The sequence below is a fragment of the Watersipora subatra genome, chromosome 7 (assembly GCF_963576615.1).
Source record: "Watersipora subatra chromosome 7, tzWatSuba1.1, whole genome shotgun sequence".
NCBI classification, from domain to species: Eukaryota; Metazoa; Bryozoa; class Gymnolaemata; order Cheilostomatida; family Watersiporidae; genus Watersipora; species Watersipora subatra.
The window spans coordinates 16204857-16227890 of record NC_088714.1 but is presented as its reverse complement, the minus strand read 5'-3'; the positions used below and the strand labels follow the sequence as shown (position 1 = coordinate 16227890).

General features: G+C 36.9%; 1 long non-coding RNA gene across 1 annotated transcript; it reads left to right on the top strand.

Moving 5' to 3' along the window:
• The first annotated feature begins 16996 nt into the window (after positions 1-16996).
• LOC137400279 (uncharacterized) lies at positions 16997-21478 on the top strand. Its single transcript, XR_010979249.1, has 4 exons — positions 16997-17025; positions 17122-17221; positions 20455-20603; positions 20917-21478. It is a non-coding gene; the product is annotated as an uncharacterized lncRNA (long non-coding RNA).
• Positions 21479-23034: the final 1556 nt, after the last annotated feature.

The window sequence follows — 23034 nt, the reverse complement described above, 5'->3', positions numbered from 1 at the left end:
TCTCTGATTTCTAGCAGTAATATCATTTCTATCGCCTGGGGCTCTCACAAATTCAAGAAAACTGTCACTGTAAGTACCTTATATCTGGACTCTCAAGTTTATACAAACTGGTTAATAATAGGAAATGGTAATCTGATCTGGCTCTTCATCGATATACCAACTATAGAAGTACTATCGATATTTATAGATATACCACCTATAGAAGTCGATATTCATAGACATACCACCTATAGAAGTACTATAGATATTCATAGATATACCTCTTATAGAAGTACTATTGATATTCATAGATATACCACCTATAGAAGTGCTACAGATATTCATAGATATACCACCTATAGAAGTACTATCGATATTCATAGATATACCACCTATATAAGTACTATCGATATTCATAGATATACCACCTATAGAAGTACTGTCGATATTCATAGATTTACCACCTATGGAAGTAGCTACTATAGATATTCATCAATATACTATTCATAAAGATTTTATAGATATTCATAGATATACCATACGTAGAGATTTTATAGATATTTATAGATATACAACCTATCAAATCTGTATCATTAATACATTTTTAAATGTACAGCTGAAAAGATTTGGAAAGTTGTTCAGAAGCCATTTAAGTGTCTTCTGCTCACTTGAACTCAAGCTACATCTTTGATGGCTGATCTCTTACTTTGTAGTCTTAGTATTTTAGATTTTACTAATTGAATCCTGTCTGTCGACGTTCAGAAACGGTACCAAACATGGTCCAACATCAAATGTATCAGGTTTTGAATGGTTAACAATATTGACTATATGAACAATATGTAAAATAAACCAACCAAGCTGTTCCTATTTTTTGCAAGATAGCCGGCTGGCCATATATTTACCTCTAACAAATTTTAATCTTCTTAGTTTATTTCCCTTCCTCATAGTTGCTAGAGTATTAGTTGAAAGATTATAAGAGTGGTTGAACATTCTTTGCTTTTACATGTCTGCATATACAGCCATCTCCTTATATAACATAGGTTTCACTTATACTTACTTCATTGCCAATCTCTGTTAGCTTGAGCATTAACCTACATGTATATATATTTGAGTGTCTGTCATTCGTATGTCCGGTTATAGCGATAACGTTTCAAGAACGAAAAAATGGTTTGTGGTAGAATTGAACTCTGATCCCTGATTCTGCAGACAGGCGTGCTATGCACTACATCTCATGGCCTACTTGCCATACTATGGAATAATTGTGCGCTTACTTATTACATCGTAAAAACAAAAAATACTGTGCGAAAATACTATTGGTAACTACTAGCGCGTTTAAAGAGAGAGATCATGCATGAAAGATCATAATGTGTAACGCAATGATTATATGCACACTTATAAGTATTGCTCTTATTATAGTAAAGATTGAGACTATTATAAGTTACTAGCTTAAGTTACTTGAATTCATTGGGTAAAGAAACTCAGCTAATGGCAAATACTCTACCGGATACTGTTTAAAAGGTGTTTTTATTACCCGGGCAATGCTGGGCATTTAGTTGGTTAATTGTTTTTTTTTGGAAGTTTGCTCTAAGCAAGCAGAATTGATATTTTATACAATAGCTAAACAACACATTGTGTGAAAAAAACACTACTTGTGATAACGTAGCTCGTATAATTTTGCTTTTAAATTTGTGTGCAGTTATATTAACATGTGGTTATTTTACCTGCTCAAGGTGTATTAAATGAAAATGATGATGTTTTTATGGTAAATAGACAATGTGCACTGTAACTGTGCTTTAATATAGCGAAACCTAATCTTTGCAAAAAACCTGACATCTTCTTTGAATGCACAAAGGGAAAAATTAAGCAAATGTGCAAATTTTTTCAGGTGAATCTACCAATACCAGCTAATCCAATAAAAATGAAGAAGCTAGCCAAAGCGGAGGCAGCTGCCAAAGCTGAAAATAATAATGAGAAAAAAAAACGTACCGAAGTTAAGAAGGATGAGAAGTCGAGCAAATGGTACTTGGGAATATATGGAGGTTAGAACATTCTTGCTGTGGTCTTTCTATCTATTGTGTTTCTTTCTTCAAATTTCCAAGCCTTGTTGTTTTTAACTATCGCTTTCTGTTGCAGATGAAGAGAACGACTCCTTGTTCTTATTCTATGTTGACCAAACTTCAGAAACATGGGTGCATTATCCTGACATATCGTTGGTGGAGATACGAAAGGACCTTTTGAGTTTCGTCATGCCCAAACCACTACACAAGTTTGTTGAAGTTTAGCCTACATATTTAATTGTCATTGTTGGCTTGTATTAACCGCTAGGTTATTATGAGGCAATGTTACATCAAAGATTTTACCCACAAAAACTTGTAGATGAATCACTGTGGGGGTTCCACATCACAATAGGTTCTTCAACTGAGGAGCATCAGAGAATCGATTGATAAATGAATCAATCTCACCCTCAGTGTATGGGTTCAAATTACTTCCAAGATGAACTTACAGAACATTTTAGTAGATTTTATCAGAAAATATCACTATTTTTCTATCTAGCAATTGTGATTGTTTTGGATGTTTGAGGTAATCTGAATGCAAAGATGTTTCAAGATTAAAATTAGCAAAACTTGATCACAGTTAAAACACCTTAGATCAAGTGAAAGTCTGATTATGATGTATATAGTGACAAAGAGATCGACAGTATAGAGACGCACCATGCTGCAAATTGAGTGGAATAGCCGATATTAACTATAGCAATGATAACAACTAGTGACTTCATTTTGCATGTTTTTTTCTGAGCACTTTAATCGTGATAAAGTTTGGTCCATTTTATTCTAGACACATCCTGGCAGTCAGGTCCCCTCACACATCTAATATACTGATACCTGGCAGTCAGATCCCCTCAAACATCTAATATACTGATACCTGGCAGTCAGATCCCCTCAAACATCTAATATACTGATACCTGGCAGTCAGGTCACCTCAAACATCTAATATACTGATACCTGGCAGTCAGATCCTCTCAAACATCTAATATACTGATACCTGGCAGTCAGATCCCCTCAAACATCTAATATACTGATACCTGGCAGTCAGATCCTCTCAAACATCTAATATACTGATACTTGGCAGTCAGATCCCCTCAAACATCTAATATACTGATACCTGGCAGTCAGATCCTCTCAAACATCTAATATACTGATACCTGGCAGTCAGGTCACCTCAAACATCTAATATACTGATACCTGGCAGTCAGATCCCCTCACACATCTAATATACTGATACCTGGCAGTCAGATCACCTCAAACATCTAATATACTGATACCTGGCAGTCAGATCCCCTCAAACATCTAATATACTGATACCTGGCAGTCAGATCACCTCAAACATCTAATATACTGATACCTGGCAGTCAGATCCCCTCAAACATCTAATATACTGATACCTGGCAGTCAGATCCCCTCAAACATCTAATATACTGATACCTGGCAGTCAGGTCCCCTCAAACATCTAATATACTGATACCTGGCAGTCAGATCACCTCAAACATCTAATATACTGATACCTGGCAGTCAGATCCCCTCAAACATCTAATATACTGATACCTGGCAGTCAGATCCCCTCAAACATCTAATATACTGATACCTGGCAGTCAGATCCCCTCAAACATCTAATATACTGATACCTGGCAGTCAGATCCTCTCAAACATCTAATATACTGATACCTGGCAGTCAGGTCACCTCAAACATCTAATATACTGATACCTGGCAGTCAGATCCCCTCACACATCTAATATACTGATACCTGGCAGTCAGATCACCTCAAACATCTAATATACTGATACCTGGCAGTCAGATCCCCTCACACATCTAATATACTGATACCTGGCAGTCAGATCACCTCAAACATCTAATATACTGATACCTGGCAGTCAGATCCCCTCAAACATCTAATATACTGATACCTGGCAGTCAGATCACCTCAAACATCTAATATACTGATACCTGGCAGTCAGATCCCCTCAAACATCTAATATACTGATACCTGGCAGTCAGATCCCCTCAAACATCTAATATACTGATACCTGGCAGTCAGGTCCCCTCAAACATCTAATATACTGATACCTGGCAGTCAGATCACCTCAAACATCTAATATACTGATACCTGGCAGTCAGATCCCCTCAAACATCTAATATACTGATACCTGGCAGTCAGGTCCCCTCAAACATCTAATATACTGATACCTGGCAGTCAGATCACCTCAAACATCTAATATACTGATACCTGGCAGTCAGATCCCCTCAAACATCTAATATACTGATACCTGGCAGTCAGGTCCCCTCAAACATCTAATATACTGATACCTGGCAGTCAGATCCCCTCAAACATCTAATATACTGATACCTGGCAGTCAGATCCCCTCAAACATCTAATATACTGATACCTGGCAGTCAGATCCCCTCAAACATCTAATATACTGATACCTGGCAGTCAGATCCCCTCAAACATCTAATATACTGATACCTGGCAGTCAGATCCCCTCAAACATCTAATATACTGATACCTGGCAGTCAGGTCCCCTCAAACATCTAATATACTGATACCTGGCAGTCAGATCCCCTCAAACATCTAATATACTGATACCTGGCAGTCAGATCCCCTCAAACATCTAATATACTGATACCTGGCAGTCAGATCCCCTCAAACATCTAATATACTGATACCTGGCAGTCAGATCCCCTCACACATCTAATATACTGATACCTGGCAGTCAGATCCACTCAAACATCTAATATACTGATACCTGGCAGTCAGATCCCCTCAAACATCTAATATACTGATACCTGGCAGTCAGATCCCCTCACACATCTAATATACTGATACCTGGCAGTCAGATCCCCTCAAACATCTAATATACTGATACCTGGCAGTCAGATCCCCTCAAACATCTAATATACTGATACCTGGCAGTCAGATCCCCTCACACATCTAATATACTGATACCTGGCAGTCAGATCCCCTCAAACATCTAATATACTGATACCTGGCAGTCAGATCCCCTCAAACATCTAATATACTGATACCTGGCAGTCAGATCCCCTCACACATCTAATATACTGATACCTGGCAGTCAGATCCCCTCAAACATCTAATATACTGATACCTGGCAGTCAGATCCCCTCAAACATCTAATATACTGATACTTGGCAGTCAGATCCCCTCAAACATCTAATATACTGATACCTGGCAGTCAGATCCCCTCAAACATCTAATATACTGATACCTGGCAGTCAGATCCCCTCAAACATCTAATATACTGATACTTGGCAGTCAGATCCCCTCAAACATCTAATATACTGATACCTGGCAGTCAGATCCTCTCAAACATCTAATATACTGATACCTGGCAGTCAGATCCCCTCAAACATCTAATATACTGATACCTGGCAGTCAGATCCCCTCAAACATCTAATATACTGATACCTGGCAGTCAGATCCCCTCAAACATCTAATATACTGATACCTGGCAGTCAGATCCCCTCAAACATCTAATATACTGATACCTGGCAGTCAGATCACTTCAAACATCTAATATACTGATACCTGGCAGTCAGATCCCCTCAAACATCTAATATACTGATACCTGGCAGTCAGATCCCCTCACACATCTAATATACTGATACCTGGCAGTCAGATCACCTCAAACATCTAATATACTGATACCTGGCAGTCAGGTCCCCTCAAACATCTAATATACTGATACCTGGCAGTCAGGTCCCCTCAAACATCTAATATACTGATACCTGGCAGTCAGATCCCCTCACACATCTAATATACTGATACCTGGCAGTCAGATCACCTCAAACATCTAATATACTGATACCTGGCAGTCAGATCCCCTCAAACATCTAATATACTGATACCTGGCAGTCAGATCCCCTCAAACATCTAATATACTGATACTTTCTGATAAAATCTACTAAAGTTTGGGGAAGTTCGTCTCCAAGTGATATTATGCATACACGCCTTACCTGTTAGAGAGTCTGGATTCTTGGTGATGGCGCGGAATGGCGTTATTAGTACTGGCATGCAGTGTAAGTAAAAATAGTTAAGAAACTCAGTCTTTTCTGTTCTCATGGATGGTGCTCCATTCGCCGTCGTATTGGCTAGCATATTTTCTGGGTCTATGAGGAGACGTATGGTGACAGAAAGTAAGACAGCACCTTCTAGCTCCGGATCAGGGTCACGTTGCATCTGCTCTATAGCTTTTGTCAGCAGAAGATCATCCTAATTTATAAATAGAGACAAAAATACAACTTTAAAGATTTGACACACAGAAAATATGGAATGGAGAGGAAACCTGTCATTTTGCAGGTTTTTTTAACGTTTTAACAGTGATCAAATTTTGTTATTTTAATCTTGAAATTTCCTGACAATCAAATCACATCGAACATCAAAAACAATAGCAAGTGCTAAAATATTATTAATACTTTCTGACAAACTCTACTAAAACACTGTGTAAGTCCATCTTTAATAAGTATTTTAACTTTTCTTTATTTGCTTTAGTTTTACCTAGTGGTCAGCTGCCTATGGAACAGTTTGTTAAGTTGTTAACAAATTTGTGTTAATAACACCTGTGACAAGCACAGAAATGGCATCATTCGAGGGTATTAAAATAAGCTTAAGTGCTTACTATCGGATTTTTGATTTTAGGCTTAATCTAGGTCTACATCGGCCCCTTCGCACTAAAAACATTTTGCCAATTATCATCGGTTATACTGCTACCAGTCATTGACTAACGATTTAGTAATGAAGTTTGTTCATTTGGTCGACAGCCCATCATGTGGCCCCATCATTGATCAAGCATCGCCTTGATGAAATACCAGTAGAAATGCCAGTTTTCACAAATCTAATCATTGCATGTTTTTTGTTGGTAGTCATTTTAATGCGGCCTTACTATTTCTCTCCCTAGCGAGACAGCAATATTGCTTCACCATATTCTACCATGATTTTGGTAATTGATAGATTCGTGGTGCTGAGATGTAGAACTGAAGTGAATCCAGTCGATGCCAGGCGGTTCGTATGCCTTCTCGAAGAGGAGCTGTCATATAAAGCTGTCAAATTTATCCTTTTCCAAAGGTTAGGCATTTTTTTTCTGTTTGTACTTGTCCCACCAAGTGTATTTTATTTTTTTCACATTATCATTACGTAATATTAGTTATATGTAATCTTAATGTTGTGTGGTAAGTAGTAATTTTCAACAGTACTCTAACATGTGAGCCTTTGGTTTGGCATCGACAGCATTTCAACTATCTACATGTACCTATGAAAATTTCCAAGTGCTTTTCTAAAATACACCTTTAACATTTTGGTCACCATTTAGCCATATCATAGCAGGTAAGTAATACCATTACTGCACACATCGTTGCTAAGTGGGTAACACAAATTCCTAAGATTGCTTCAAAACCAAACTTTTCAACTCCGTCATCGAACTTGTAGCCCAAGGGAACACTCGGAGGTCACAGTTCACTGTGTGAGTGTGCAGAAGGCTGATGCTCTCTACAACGAACTTTATGATAAGGGCTGGAGGTTTCATGGCACTAACGGGCCCCCAACATCTAAGCAAGTTATGTTGAAAGAAGGTAGGCTGTTTATAAGTAGTTCTCACGTAACAACAGGAATACATTTTGAAAATGCTGTTGCTAAGTGATTCTGTCATTAAACGAACCCCTTCTGAGCCTCCTATGCATAAATATAGGACATTTACGCTGTACTGTACCTCTTAACCTTTTCTCTTTCATTACTTTCTAATAATAAATTTAAACATAACAGGTGCAATAATTTTTAACTTTTTCATTCCGTTGAGATATAAACATGTAAACAGATCTCAAGCCACCATAGAGTACACTATACATTGCAATAGATGTTAAGTATTTTTACTTATTCTTTATGTCGGATTTTCTCTTTTTATTTAGCATTTGTATGTACCACAGGTATTTTTTTATAAAGCTATAACTCCAGCAGATATTAATCTAACCTAGGTACCATACTTGCTTATATTGTACCTACATTAGGTTAGTACCTAACCTATATATCAAAGTTTGTCATCATCTGTTCAGATATCTGTCTGTTCAGTTATAGCTATTAGATTATTGAAATGAAAAGTTCGATTCGCACTAGATTTGAACTCACGAAGATTGCGACCGTATGTTCATAACCACACATTTAACCACTGAGCTACACAGTCCTTAGAAATCTATTGCTCTTATTATATACCGTATACCCTTTTCTCAATTTCTCAATAGCACATGCTAAATGCGTATTAATTGAAATTCTATAAATTCTATTAACTATAAAACACAATGCTTTTATATGTACTTTATATGAGAAACGGATTCTTGGAGAAGAGGTCAAGATTGTTATTCTGCAGTTACAACTAGACACTTTTTTGTATTTTGTATTGTTTGCTCTGAGTGCTAGTTGATTGGCTAACTCTATCTTACAGCAATTTTGCTATTGCACCTATTGCAACAAGCTAAACATGAATACTTAAAAATTAATATCTTATGGAAATGGGATGGGAGATGGTCTAGCTCTTCTTGTTAATGTGAATTCTAAAGGTTGAAGCATACCTATTGTACTTGTATTGTAACACTCTACATGCTGGCATATTCTATTACATATATTATATATATTAATATATATGTAGTATATACTGTATTGTGCCGGAGTAGAATTCTGTGGGTTTGTCAACAGTTACTTCCGAGGTTCTTTGATTGTGTACATTTACTACTGATCGGAAGAAGTTTGTGACCTAAACAGTAAATGAACTTATAAGAAACGTGAGACATAAAACAATGAACAACGATAAATTAAACTACATATAAAACACAAGACATGAGCTAAATACATGATAGTTAAGAGAACATAAAATCTTACAAATAGTGAGGGAAGCGGAATCCTTCCGGCATAAAAGTATTAATATAGATATAAATTCGGCTTCTGGCGTGTGTGATAAAATCTGACAGTGATGCTTTAACGGTCGTCACTGTCAGCCAAAGCGGTTAAAAATGTTGCTGTTATAATCTCATGATGTTATAAAACTGATTGTTGCACACAGCCAGATAAAAACTTGGTCAGCCGACACCTTGGTTAAAACTAATTTGGGTGTTGTACAAGATACACGAAAGCCTCAGCTTTATCTCTAATTGTATGACATAATTTAAAGGCTACAGATAGCTATATTTGCGCGCATATAATTAATAGATTTAAATATCTCCTTCGCATTAATACATGTAGCTATAAAATTAGACAATAGACAAGACAAAATTAAAAAGTATGACACATTCTAATACATATAAATACATATATGTATATATATAAATATATATATAAATATATATAAATAAATATATATAAATAAATATATATATATTTTTGTTGTTGTTATATATATCAGTATATATATTTTTATATATACTGATATATATATATTTTATATATAATCTAAATCAAACGCGACATCTGAGGTTTAAGCTTGATTTCTTAGACAGATCTGAGATTTTATAAAATGTTTTTAGACCTTACTGAGTCAAGGTTTTAATAGATATTCATGTCTATCAAAAAATATTTGATTTTCTTAAATACTTTACATTTTATTTGCCTCTGCGGATGTTAGGTGGTTTCAGCACCTACAAACTGTGAGCTGCTGTTAGAGCATTGTGTTATTTTACTGACTTGGAGACATGTATTTATAACCCGTTACGTTTCATAATGTTTAGTTATTACTTGTTATGAAGATTGTACAATGTAGGAGTGATAGTCCATTCACAATCCCAGAAAGGACTTTTGGTTAGCCTTTTTTGTAAATCACGCACTCGTAAATCCATTTCAGAATATTTCCCTATTCTAGATAGCTGTCTGGTTTCATGCAGATGTTGGCACTTTCACTTACCACGAAGTAAACCCCAAGACCTTGTCAATAGCAATAAGATTGTATGGTTGTTAGTGTAGTTTCGAAGAATGTTGTTTACAATGTGATGATTACCTTTGATATAGAAACTCCATGATAGCACTAGTTTTCATTGATTATGGATTTCGATGGATCTAGATGCTTTGCACTCTATGCAAAAACACTTGAATGTTTTCAAAGGTCAAAAATAATCTTAGACTACTGAATACCCGGTGTTGCCTGGGTAATAAACGTTTTTTGCACCAAATCTTTATTATTATTTAACATATACAGCATTTACCATTCAAATTTTTAAACTTCATATCATAAGAAAAGTATCTTGTGCAGTTCAAATAAATTTAGGAAAAAATAAAACAACTGTAAAGGTGTATAAGTGTATTATAAGCGAGTAATGGCTAGATAGTGTCTGTTCTACTACAACGATTATACCAACAAATGATTTGGCACTTATCCAGTTAATACAAACTGAGAAATAAATAATAATCATAATACAACAATGCAATTATTTTGGCTACAAAGATACTGGTACCTTTCAGTATTGGTACAAATGTAAAAGTGAGATATCATTTTTGGGTTTTTCAAATTTTAGCGATAGCCCTTAGCAAAAACCGAAAATTGAAGCGTGTAACAGCGCATTTGAAATTGACAAAATCAAAAAATAGTCAATGGTTAGGAAGCTTTAAAAACTTTTAAAAGAAAAACGAACGCAAAAGGTGATATTAATCAATAGTAAAAGTACATACTTAGTTGGTAACCTGCAATCGTAAGGATGGATAAGATGGTTATGAATGATAAGACAGAGCAATGTAGTAGACCTGGAGGTTTCGAGATCAAATCCAGTGCGAAGTGGATTTTCCGTTCCCAAAACTTTATTGCTATAGCTGGACAGAGCAGCACTGAGATTTATATACATACTAGGTGAATGGCCGGCGTTGCGCGGGCAATAAAAAAGGTTTTGTACAAAAAATTCACTTTTAACCAACATATTCAAGATCAACAGTTACCATTCTAACTTTTACATAAAAGTGGTTGTTTATTTCTGTGTACTGTTTTAATTATGTTTGCTGTGTTTTTTTTCTGTGTAATTCATACTGTACCGACTGCAATGCCTACTACAGCTCTGTACCAATTGCAATAGTTTTGTTCGCCATATGAGTTCATGCATTTATGTTCACTCATGAGCATGCATTTTTCTTCTGGTATGGCTTCACGGATTTTTCTTATGGTGTGGCTTTACGTATAACACTAGCTGCAGTGTTTAATGTGAAGCCATGAAAGATTGGCATGCATTCCAACTATGTGCCAAATTTATTCCGTGGTATGGCCAGTTAAAAAATGTAGTGTATTAGATAAACGAATGTCTGCAGGACTGGAGGTTGTGAGTTCAAATTCAAGTTGCAGCAGATAACTCATTCTTAAAACTTCATTGCTATAGCTGGACAGACGGAAGTACAGAAGTACAGAGGGACAAAAATTGAGATGTATATATATACTAGCCGAATGGCCGACGGTGCATGGGTGTTAAAAACAGCTTATAAATGGTTGCAGGGAATGTAGTTGCCTTCCATTAGCGTGGCACAGTGTCAGTGGTTAATTTGAGTAAACTAATATTGCTAAACTTGCTAATAAGAGCCGTGAGATCATGCATAAAATGACATTGCGTTGTAACACAAAGTGGCATGCCTATTTTCACGCGCATAGCGACGTATATTGCCCAATGAAACCATCAATCTCGCGTAGCTCAATGGTTTAGCATATCGTCTGGGGAATGGGAGGCTCCAAGATCAAATCTTCTGCGATACGGATTCTTCATTCCAAGAATTTAATAACTATAGCTGGACAGGCAGACGTCCGAACAGATGACAAACTTTGAGATTTATATCTATAGACAGATGAAATGAAAGTAAAACTTTGAGTAGAATTTGAGCAGGTGATAGAAACTTTATTTTATTGCAATACTCACCCAACAGGCTAGGTCCTTCCGTAACTGGCACTTGTGTTGATGACACGACAACAAATTACCTTCAGTGTAATATTTTTTAAAGGAGTTTTAACAGTAATCTACATTAAGTAGTGGGTCTCAGCTTCACCCTAAGTTGATTTCCGATGCAAAAAATGCTGTTATCAACTAGTGCAGCCTTGTCATCGGCATGTGAGCATTGTTTAAAATGCTTGTTGTCAAATGTTCTTCACGTCAATCAGACTTGCACTTATGGTCACCTACTCAGGCCTCTAACTTTGCACGCCTCTACACACATCTACCCACCTCCACACATCTCTGCACACCTTTACCTCTGCACACTTCTACCTTTGCACCCCTCTACCTCTGCACCCCTCTACCTGTACACACCTCTACCTCTGCACACCTCTACCTCTGCACACCTCTACCTCTACACGGCTCTATCTCTGCACACCTCTACCTCTGCACACCTCTATCTCTGCACACCTCTATATCTACACACCTCTACCTCTGCACTCCTCTACCTCTGCACCCCTCTACCTGTACACACCTCTACCTCTGCACACCTCTATATCTGCACCCTTTTACCTGTACACACCTCTACCTTTGCACACCTTTACCTCTGCACGCCTCTACCTTTACACACCTCTACCTCTGCACACCTCTACCTCTGCACGCCTCTACCTCTACACATCTCTATCTCTGCACACCTCTATATCTGCACCCCTCTACCTGTACACACCTCTACTTCTGCACCCATCTACATCTACACACTTCTACCTCTGCACACCTCTACCTCTGCACACCTTTACCTCTACACACCTCTACCTCTGCACACCTCTATTTCTGCACACCTCTATCTCTACGCACCTCTATTTCTGCACACCTCTACCTCTGCACCCCTCTACCACTGCACACCTCTACCTCTGCACATCTCTACCTCTGCACACCTTTATCTCTGCACACCTCTATCTCTGCACGTCTCTACCTCTGCACACCTCCACCTCCGCACACCTCTATCTCTGCACCCATCTACCTCTGCACACCTCCACCTCTGCACACCTCTATCTCTACGCACCTCTATTTCTGCACAGCTTTATCTCTACACACCTCTACCTCTGCACACCTCTACCTCTGCACCCCTCTACCTCTGCACACCTCTACCTCTGCACACCTCTACCTCTACACACCTCTACCTCTGCACACCTCTACCTCCGCACACCCCTATCTCTGCACGCCTCTACCTCTGCACACCTCTATATCTACACACCTCTACCTCTGCATGCCTTTACCTCTGCACACCTCTACCTCTGCAAACCTCTATCTCTGCACTCTCTACCTTTTCACACATCTACCTGTACACACTTCTATCTCTGCACACCTCTATTTCTGGACACCTATATCTCTGCACTTTCTACCTCTACATCTACACTCCTCTACCCCTGCACACGTAGCAACAGTGTGAAATGTTACGTTTTTTTATGATTTTTTTATTTATTCACAGTTAATAAAGTTCTTATTTGTTGTAAGTTGGTCCATATATCTTTCTTTTTTCTCTTTAAAATTAATGTGTTATGTACAGTGTTATGTAGAGGTGTATTTATAACAATTATATTGAAGACAAATTTTGCCATTTTTAGCATTGACAAGCAACAATTGACAAGCAATCCTATAAAGCAACACTAAAGACCTCTTTTACTAATTGTTTTATTAATTTATTTGTACTTATAATCTGTTCTTGCATTTAGTTTTTACGCTTAGCATTATATCATATATTTTTAATACTGAATATTATTACTTGAAGTAGTTATCATTATTTTTTCAACTCTGGAATGAACTAAATAAAATATAGCGCATGTTTCTAGAAAAATTGCTCCAACATGCAGCAGTGTCGACATACAAAGTGAAAACCATTGAGGTCTGGCTGTATCTGGTTAGTTTACACAAGGATAATTACACATGCAGTATTTTATAGCTTTACAGCTTTACAACCTATGGTTGTGTAGACAATTTATCATTGGTCCTACATGACGTACTTGTATATGATGGATTTGCAGGAAGTTTGTTTGAAGTAGGCTTCCGGGGAAACATCAGATTTGATGAGCGGTTTCATCCTTCATCCAAAAAGATTGTGAAATATTTTAACTCGGAGTTGCCTTGCCAGGTGTCCTTTACAATTACTGAATTAGACAAGCACTTGCAAAAGAACTATGACTTTTACAAGGTTTGTGTAATCGTAGACCCCTATTATCCGATCAAATGCAAGCTGAACAAATTTCCATTTCTGGTGACTTCTTGAGGTGATTTTGATAAACATGTCTGTCTTTGTATTAGCAATGTTCTATTATGTCACATGAACCAAAATCAAAGGTATCAACACTGGTTTCCTGCTGATATGTTTTCCTAACATGCTTTTTGTCTTGCTTACTCCGCCATGCATCGGGTCCTCTGCGTACTTCTATATGTTACTATAATAAAACTATGTGATAAGTACTGACTGTCAATAAGGTAAGACTAAGTGGGTTAAAGAAAAGTATAATGGAACGTTGAAAGGCCTGTAGGTCTCCTCTAGTATTTGTGCTCAGATAAACTCTAGCTAATCAGGTGCTTTTAATGACTACCAATATACGAGCTGCTGACAGAAGAAAAATTTCTAAAGGTGTATTAGGGTCATGTAAACAAGTATTTTATGTGGTGTTGGAGACCAAAATTAATCGTTACTATAATGAGAGCAGGGTCCATCCATCTTTCTAAATCCATGCTAAGAGCATTAAAAAAAATTCTTCACAGAGGGATTGAACTCAGATATTCTGAATTGCAGATTGCGCACTAACCACTACACCACTTGACCACCTTTTCATGTGGTCAATTAATTATGAACATACTGATTGTTCATTACGATCTCTCACGATGCAAAATGACTGCCATGCTCACAGCTATATATAAAATATCAGTTTATATATTTTGAGTAATTGGTGTGTCTCACATTACAGTAAGATTCACACAGTATTTTCCAGGGTGGTAAAGCTATCTGGAAGTAGTTGTAAAATATGTTCTGGCTCCTTTTTTACTGATTCGATTGTATGGCTGTATTTGATTCTAGTAGTCATGACAAGCTTGCGATCGATTTTACTTTTAAATTGGCACATCAGATAATTTTCTACCAACTGAAATTTTTTATAATGCATGAGATTAGTTTTACAGGGAGTCTGCACGATTCTCTTAGTCGACAAGCCAGCCATGTTGTACACCGAGTTTCACAACACTCCAGCACCTTCTCGTATACACCGTTCCAGTTCTAGTTCAAGCCACAACGCAAAGAAAGCCTCCTCCAATATCGTTTCCGACAAGAAGAAGGTTCTTGCTGAGCTGATGTTACAGCTAGCCAAGGTTAGTACTGGTGTGGTTACTACAAGTGAGGTTACAACTAGCTAAGGTTGTTACCATCATGAGTAGTACAAGTGAAGTTACGGCTAGCCAAGGTTGGCGCCAGTCTTATTGGCTCATGTCTGCATCACCCTGCTTCTTGATGACTCTCTAGGTGCAATTGGATGTACAAAGTATCACAAATGTTTGTTGACATCCTACTTTTTAGCTCAAGTGCCAAAAATAGTCCATACTAGCTGAAAATATTTACTTGTATAATCCATTCTCGATCAGTTTACAAGTCCTTGCTGTATAATTAGCCATACAATTATGTATTTTACTGAATTGAAATGTCAGTAGGGGCAGCGGTAGTACCATCCTTTACTTCACGGCTTCTGCAATGTTAGTTTCTAAATAGAATTCTGTAACTCGTTGGCAGTGAGTACTGCTGTGGAACTCTGCCAGGCGTATAATAGGTGAAGTAAAACACGCGCTAAGCCAACATTTTTTAGGGAGAATCCTTAAAAAAACTTTCATATCTTAGGTCATAGTCCTGTCGCAATACAGGATCTCTAAGATGGTTGCATTACAAGGTCTTTAAGACTGTCAGAATCAGAGTCTATTCAGTGCCACAATAAAAAACCACCACAATGCTTGCTCTCAAAAGTTATTTGCAAAACAAAAAGGCTGGCAACCCCTTGTTCTCTTTTAACATGGCTTCACACAACCTGCTACAAAGCAGGTTAATTATTCACATATCTCTCCACTGTTGAGTAACCACTGAGGCCTCACAATGTTTTACAGCGTTAACTAATAACCATTTTCATTGGTCACACTTGGCCCTTTTAAAAAAAATTGACAACGTTTACTGTTGCATTAATTTTATTTCTTAACCACTTTATGGTTAAAGTGGCTTTCTATCTTTACTATGATAATAGCTGAGTCTATCCATGCACCCCAAGTCTTGCTCGGAAGTTATTAAAAAAATTTGCATCATCGGGGATTCGAACCTGTTACATTAAGCCTCGGCGCCCAGCATGTAACCATCCACAGCAATCGTTGGATTTGTATGTTATACATTTATTGTGCAAATACTTAGGCTATTTCCTATGTTTATTGAACCACCTGACAATCTCTCACAACACACCATACTGCCTTGGTTGTCGTGATGAAAATTTACTTGTTCAAAAGGTTTTATTCAGATCTGTAACCTGGTAAACACCATAGAGAAAATCATCGTATGACACAACCATATGATTCATTTTCATTAATCCATTAGTTGCATGAGGTTTAGTTTAATAGACAATCGACTCGGCTGAATTTGTCATCTGATCAGCTTGTTCAGGACGGACCGTGATCAAATTCTATCACAGCGTGTTCCTCGCTGCGCTACATCATTCTATCAAGAAGTTATGTTCACGTGTATGCAGTATAGGAATCTTTATAAATGTTGCCGTGCTAAAGGACACCACTCTGTTGTTACGCATATAGAAAACTAGTTCATCTTCAACTTGCTGTTATAAAAGCAGTTTTGATTGGCACAAGCTGTGTTTGTCCTCCCTAAACGGTCATCACGATGTCACAACCTAGAGAGCTTTGCACAACGCATACGGCATTGTTTACCCTAGTTGTGTACGAAACTCAGATGCTCTATTTTTAGCCATAACGTCAGTACAAGCTTATAAAATACATTGGATTAGTAAGGCATTTTACATGTGCATAGTAATTGACAGCTGACAGGATGCGCAGGTACTCAACTCCTATGCTCTATGCATATGCGTACAATGTAAGCCCAGGAGTTGAAGAATAGCGTCACCATTATTATCATGTGATTATTTATTACAGGGGATAGACAATGGACCCCAAACCCCACAAGCAGGCAAATTAATCCTCGATCTTAATGCTACTGTGGTAGATGCTATTGAAGGCGTGGCTCAGAAACTAGGTAAGGGTTCTGGTAGGTGTGAAAAAAGGTGATTGCTAGCATTTATTGAGGTACTTAGCAGCAGGGCAAAAGAAATTGTCTGTTGTATAGTGATGAAAACTGGTTTCTTGTTGGTCATAATCGTAATTCAAACCATCCAACATTATTTATAGCTGGTGTTTTATAGTTGCACTATAGCTTTCGTGATCTCTTCTGCAATTGTACATGTTAGTTTACTAGAGTTCAGTTGTTGATGCAAACGAATTTTAAATGTGGTGTTCAAAGCTCACAAAGCTAACTCAATTTGAACCACACCCCTTATTATGAGTCGCACCTCCTTGCTATCTCATATTCTATTTTGTTATTTTCCACCTATTTTATGATTTGTGTGTCAATGAAAAATATATATAACTGTTGAGTTTTAACGGAGTAAGGTTTCAAAGGTTAACAGGTAATGTAGATCTAAAGATAATTTTCTGCTCTAAGAATTTTAAAGTGCACGAGATTACTGGATATTCATGTAATGTCCTTCGTACCTCTTCACAAGTTGTTGAGGCTGATTTATCAGATAGAAGGTCTTTCCGTCAAGTTAGCAAAAAAGAGAAAGAAAAAGAGAAACAGCAAGAAAGAGAGAGAGAGAGAGAGAGAGAGAGGGAGGGAAAAAGAGAGAGAGAGAGAGAGCAAGAGAGAGAAAGATAGAGGAAGGGAGGGAGAGAAGGGAGAGAGAGAGAGAGGGAGAGGAAGAGAGAGAAACAGAAAGAGAGAGAGAAACAGAAAGGGAGAAAGAAACAGAAAGAGAGAAACAGAAAGAGAGAGAGAAACAGAAAGAGAGAGAGAAAGAGGTAAAGAAAAAGAGAGAGAATTGAGAGAGTAAAAGTGAGATACAGAGATAGAGTAAGCTGGACAGAGAAAAGACTAAATTGCAGATACATCTTGTATTCCTAAAGGCTGGTATCGCAGTCCAAGGTTCAAAACTCATTTACTTTGTGCTATCGATTGAAGTATTTTCCTTCAATTGTTATAGCAGCCAAAATTCTTTAAAAGGTTTCGAATATTTGAGTTTTTCTCGAAAATGGTAATAGGATCAGTCTTGCTTTAGATATTGTGAGGGCAACTCCCGAAAAATCTTGTATTGTACTGGTTACTCATTGCCTTTTACACAGTATTGAGATTCTGCAAACCTGGAAAACTGCAGCTGGGTTGTTGTTGCTTGGTTACATTTGGTAGCATTTTAACTTTTGAATCCAGCATTGAATATGCTGGTCAACCTGTAGTCTACATATTATTCTTGGAGCTCAGGCTTAGGCGCGTGCTATAGTCGAAACAATGATGGTTCTGGTACAGCTCGAGTTGTAAAAAGTTTGCTCACCATATCGGTCTTTCTATACCATCGTGGTGACACCTGCTGCTCAGATTATATTTTGTAAGATCTCGACCATCTACTTACACAAATCCTCCAGAGATGTGACAACAAGTGCTTAAAAACAACTAGCATACCTTTATGTTGCCATGACAACAGAAACAAAGTACACCAGCTAAGTCCCATCTCTCATAAACCACATGGTAGCCATAGATCCTGCTTGTGGTGTTTTTTGGCAAACCAACTCATATATGTTTGCTAGGTTTTCTTTGCTCGTTTTGGCAACAGATTTGCCCTTGTTTGGCGGAGAGCCAATACTTTCAAAGGAGACTATACAATAAATAATGGATGTACCAAACTATGATTGACAAACATTGCGCAGTTATACATAAGCTATAACAAGGAGTATTAGTTGTTCTCTTTATTTGCCAATAATTGCTAGCTGTCAATTACACACTGGTTAAACAATGCTGGAAATTTCTATTTGAATTCAAAATTATTCTGAGAAATGTTTTGAAATTTGACTGGTACTGCCGGTTACGCACAGGTGCAGTTCAGAATATTATATTTAACAATAAGCAGAAAACGGTAGAGTAGGCCTGGTCAAATTTATATTTGGCAGTGTAAAATGCTTTGCAAACTTCAGATCATTTCGCCTTCATTTAGTTAAACAGAAATGCTTGGTTTTGTATGACAAAGTATACTTACATCATAAACTTTAGCTAATTCTACAAGCTCTATACAATTTATTTTCTTTGAGAAACAAACAATGGTGTATGTCATTATAATATTGGTGGCTGACCGTTATCAAGCCTTAGCGGATGATAAAAAAACTGATATGAAATACAGTTACTATCTATAGACAAGTATGTCATTAGGTACAAACTGAAACTAGAGACATCCAGGAACTGGGGCTGATAACTGACTGTCTCTAGACTACTCAGTGTTACAGGCAAAGCTAGTGTCTAGCATTAGCAGAATCACTCAATCAATTTGAGAATTTCTGTCAAAGCTTGTTCTACCACATGATTCAGTGTACTGAAACAGGCAAAAAATTCATTTTGTAGATTAACTGATAAATATTTAGGTTGGAGATATTGGCTTATAGTAAAGTGTGTCTTGAGGACTAGTATAGCTAATAATAGTGACTGCCAGTGCGTGTGTCCTTGCCACATTATACGCTGCTTTTGACTGCGGTGTTGTTTAGCCTCATTTTTGATATGAATCATGTTTATGTGTATGGATATGTCAGATTGAGTCAGGGTGTCCATGAAGGCTTATTGTTAACTAGGCCACTCAATGAGATTATTCAGCGTTGATATCTTCCTGGTGTTAAAAGTTCACCAGGAGTCACATATCTTGACCTCATGTTTCAAAGGGTAAATTTATCTACTTTTTAATAGCGCTTCAAAGTTTCTTCACTTCGGTAATCTTCAACGTTTGCATTTTTTTAATAAAAAGTGTAAGTTATTATGTAGATATGTTACTTTTATCATGTAAATCTGAACTCCTTCGTTGCCATATTTCCTTAGTCACCATGTTAATAAATCTCACTTTGTTATTGAGTGTGTGTTAGTCTGAGTAAACGCTAAATAGCCCTACTTCTCGCTATCAGATAGCTGGAGGTTATCTGATTGAAAATAACAAAAATCTCGAGCATCATAAGGTTCACCGCTAATCTGGCTATAAATTTGAAACAGAATAGTTGTTTTAATTGCAATTGTTCCTTTCCATTTTTAAACCAGCTTGTTTATAAACTTTTTTAATTATATTATATTTATAACTGGCTATATGCTGACAGAGGAGAGCTTTCAGGTAACACTTCATACTGGTTGTTGAACCTGTACTGACCTGTTACATCTACTTGGAACATTGATAACAGCGTTATTTCTAGGAAAGGAGTGGGAGGTGCTTGCTATGGGCTTGGGGCTAAACAGAGGGAGAATAGAGGCACTAAAATCGAGAAATAAAAACAACGCAGACTATGTCAAGCTCGACATGCTATATACATGGATAAAGAGGCAGCCTCGCGCTGCAGACCAGGTAGATATTTGTTGTCTCCCTGTCTACTTGCATAATGTGAGTTTATTATTTAGTAGGTGGTGCGGTTATTTATTTTATTATATTATTTTAGCAGGGTGCTGTTCATCAGCTTTTATATGTAAACTCTTTCTGAATATGTTTTCAACATTTTCCACGCAGTTACCTTCTACACTTTTAGCCTCCCACTGCACTTCTTGATCATTCAAGATATCTGAGAAAAAAACTTCTCACCGTTAAATGATTTTGACTAATGAAATTATGTGTGGCAAGGGGAACAAACTCCAATTTGCCATTATCTTTGTTTTTTCTACAGCTACCTAAACTTTACTATTCGCTGATGAACTGTGGCCGGATTGATCTTGCCTACAAGGTAGAAGATTTGTACTGCGCGTCAGAAGATTCACCAGTTGATGTGAAGATAACTCCTGCTGCCGAAGAACTTTAAACTAGATTGAGTAAATTTTAGTCGTAGTAAAATTTTAACACGCGCTTCACTGGTGAAGAAAAATTTGTGTTCGCAGAATATTTATCATTTTGTTTTATGTTAAAGTCAATGAATCGCAATATTTTAGGGATTATAAATTTTCCTAGTCTTTAACTGCCTCTTTTTAATAGATTCAAAAGTTAGCAGGGCTCTTACTTGTATTCAGCTTCTAAAGAGGAGATTTGATAAAACGCTGTGATTTATCTATAACAAAACTGGTTATGTTTCAGCCAAGAAAAATTTGTCACGATGTAAACATTAATTGATGTAGCATATTATCAGGCACTAGAAATTTGTTTAGTTATATCATAGGTATAACTACGTGACAATCTTTACTATAATAAGATTTATGTCTGCTCTTCGGAGTCGTAGTTAGAGATTAGAAAAAGATTACACCACAAAGGATTTGAACCCAAGACATTCAGCTTCACCACCCAACATGCTACTACCTATGCCAACCATTTATATTCAAATTTTTAGCCTTTTTGAGCATATATCGTACACTTCCAGAATGATATTATTCGATGAGTTTTAAAGTTCGCAAATTTGCTAGCAGCCAATTCTGCGAATGGTTTAAATTTGCAAATAGCTAAAGTTGTTGGCTCTTTTCTTAAAAAAAAGGGGAGAATAACTACTACATAAATTTGAAAACAATTTGCCAGGCATAGTCAGTAAACATAGCTGAGATCCAAACCTTTTTTTAACAATTACCAGGTGTAAGAGTTGCACCCATTGCTAATGCATCGTAATTCTTTACAAAATTATTCAAGGTTGTCACAATTTCTTCAGAATTCAGCATGACATCGTTCTCTCAAAAGTTGCTTATGCAGTTTTTTACTATGAAATCACCTCCAACAACTTCTAATATTGAAGTTGATGAAATTGACAATAATGATTTTGATTTAAACATTATGGTATGTATTTGATTTGCAGATGCAATTACATATAGAATAGAAAAGTCATACATAAAGTTGAACACATGCTATACGCATGTGAAGATTTTCCACTCTATTGCTAGCTGGATTCACGAATTAGTTTATCGGCAAATTTGTTTCTTTGTGAATAAAATAATTCGTGAAAATGCATGAAATGACAGCTTTCGCGAAATGTAACTTTGTGAATAATATTGTTCTGTAAGGTACTTATTCTCTTTACATTCTTAACACATCTGGTGATCTCTTGAGACGCTCGAGAGTAAAAGAAATTAAATCGGACTTTTTGCATGCCTAGGGTGCATTATCTACTACATACATCTGCTATAAGGTTTTGTAAAATCAGCGACATGCAGTTTTCAAAATTTCTCAATGATAGCAAATAGACAGTGACTCACAATACAAATACACTAAATAAACTGAATATATTTGTAGTCTGATACCAAAGTTAAAAGTTTTAGTCAAATAATCCAATAGAGTTCAAATATTGTTCTAAATCAACGTATTTCGCTTTGTCCAGCTGGTCTAGCTGTAGGCGAAGGAGGTTACAGATGAAGTTACTCATCCATACTATAGCTCGTGATGCTGTAAATATTTCTGCCCTTCCTGTATATTTGGTTCTTACTACATGTATATTGTACAATACCCTCATAAAGTTTTAGCTCAGAGAGAATTCAGGCTAAAGAGAAGGCTACTATAAATAAAATATGGTATTTGCTGAAATGGATACAGTTGAATGTGTAGAGAGTTGGAAGGCCAAGTGAAAGAGCCTTTTGAGTGGAACTCTTGGAGCAGGTTTTTAAAATATATTCACTATTTAATATATCTCCTTATTATATTTAACATGTGAGTGAAAGGAAATAATATCCTAAAGATAAACTTACACAAAATATTTTGTACATTAATCATCTCGTATCGTTTTTTTCTATCGTTTGCGATTGTTGTTGATGTTTGAGGTGATCAGACTGTCAGGATGTTTCAAGATTAAAATCAACAAAACTTGATTGCATTTAAA